Source organism: Amphimedon queenslandica, unplaced genomic scaffold (assembly GCF_000090795.2).
Source record: "Amphimedon queenslandica unplaced genomic scaffold, v1.1 AMPQUscaffold_5915_Cont22123, whole genome shotgun sequence".
Classification (NCBI taxonomy): domain Eukaryota; kingdom Metazoa; phylum Porifera; class Demospongiae; order Haplosclerida; family Niphatidae; genus Amphimedon; species Amphimedon queenslandica.
This window is the reverse complement of record NW_003553790.1, coordinates 1-1767: the sequence shown is the minus strand read 5'-3', so window position 1 is coordinate 1767 and position 1767 is coordinate 1. Positions and strand designations below refer to the sequence as shown.

General features: G+C 37.2%; 1 long non-coding RNA gene across 1 annotated transcript; it reads right to left on the bottom strand.

Moving 5' to 3' along the window:
* Positions 1-1000: 1000 nt before the first annotated feature.
* LOC109592230 (uncharacterized) lies at positions 1001-1535 on the bottom strand. The gene is made up of 2 exons (XR_002190242.1): positions 1224-1535; positions 1001-1176 (listed from the first exon to the last, which is right to left on the bottom strand). It is a non-coding gene; the product is annotated as an uncharacterized LOC109592230 (long non-coding RNA).
* Between the last annotated feature and the right edge of the window lie 232 nt (positions 1536-1767).

The following is a 1767-nucleotide window of genomic DNA, read 5'->3' as shown; positions in this document are numbered from 1 at the left end:
TCCGTTCAGGAGTAGCCTTGACCCGGGGTACTGGCAGGAGTTAGGGAAGAGGAAACTTGAAGAGTATCAGCTAAGAGAGGACCCGGTCCCTATCAGGGGCAACTTACAACTATGGCAACTACAGGAACATTAGGACTCCTTTCCTATCCCTGGATTATACTGCTTTTGATGTGGGATACCAGCCTACTGGACTAGACTTCCCTTCTCCTGGTCTCCTACGAAACATGAACACAATCACCTCCTTCAACAACATTGACAAGAAGGAGTTACTTGATACCTGTGGTCGTCTCATTTTGGAGAGTATTAAAAATGGCGATTGCCTTAAAAACCCGTCACTCCTGACGTTATTCCTGTTACTCACGTACGCTGACTTAAAGAAATATCGTTTCGATTATTGGTTTGGATTCCCTGCCCTCTCCCCCTCCAGTCCATTCACTTATAGATCTATTAGTCGTTTGGATACTCTTTTTAAAGACTCCGACCTTCAGCATTTGGTTTCTCATTATGATGACTTTCAATCGGAACACAAAAGTGTTGGATTCTTCCTAGTCGACTGTTCCTAAAATAACTGGCTGGGAAAGAAACAAAGTAACTGACATTAATAATATACATGTACATGTATTGGGGAATGTAAGAATAATCATAGATAGTAGACGGGAAGGATGGATTGGAAACAAACGCATCTACGGAAATAATGCTCGCTTCGCCTAGCCCGTATACTTTCCGGTCACAACAAACACGTGCAGAGAAATGATGGATTCTAGTGTTGTCAGAATGGCTACTGCATCTATTTTGATGGAAGAAATGGATGGTATAAGAGCGGCTGTAATGAAGACAAAGACATGCATTCAATGAAACATGTATTATAATACATTTTACAAGAATTTAAAATGTAATAAAGAATGTCATTCAGATAAAAAAAGTACACAAAGTATGGTCCAAAAAAGACAATAAAGCAACAGTACTACAAATAGGTTTTGCAAATACTTGGATATCAGTCTTCTATGCAACAGAGCTGGTAAATATCTATCATACAGGGATAAAAATCAATAAGTAAATATTGTCATTTAATAGAAAAAAGTACAAAAGTTATCACAAGTCTTTGGCAGACATTTTCAGCTGACTAAATGCTTACTAAAGCAGTTTGGATTTGGAAGCGCTTTTATCAACTATAAGCTTAAGATGAACCAAGTTAACACTGATTTATATAGCAGTTAACTTACAATAAGAAAGGCAGTCATATAGTACAGTCCACCATTTTGGAGAAGTGCGCATTAATAACAAAATCTAGGCGTTTCTATTAGGCGTTTCCAATCCATCCTTCCAGTCTACTATCTATGGAATAATGGAGAATTGTCTCCTTTTCAATTTTGGTAAAATTTAAGCAAAGTCCCTGTACTATAGTGCAGGGACTTTTGTCTAATTTTTGAACAACAATAATTTTGTCCATTGTTTTTAGCTCTGAAATTACCCCAAATTTCTATCACATTTTCTGATACATATTGATGTCCTTATGCTTTGTAGAAAGTTTGAGCTAATTCTGACTAATATTTTTTAAGTTACGGCCATTTTTAAAAATCCCAAAATTCTGAAGAATACCCAAGGCTATAGCCCATGGTTTTTTCCAAAAAATGGCTCTGAAATCACTCCAAATTTTCATTACGTTTCCTGATACATATTGATGTCCTTATGCTGTGTAGAAATCCCAAAATCCTGTGGGTACCTCATGTACAGTACCTTACTGTTAGTCTCACTGGCCAGACTCAA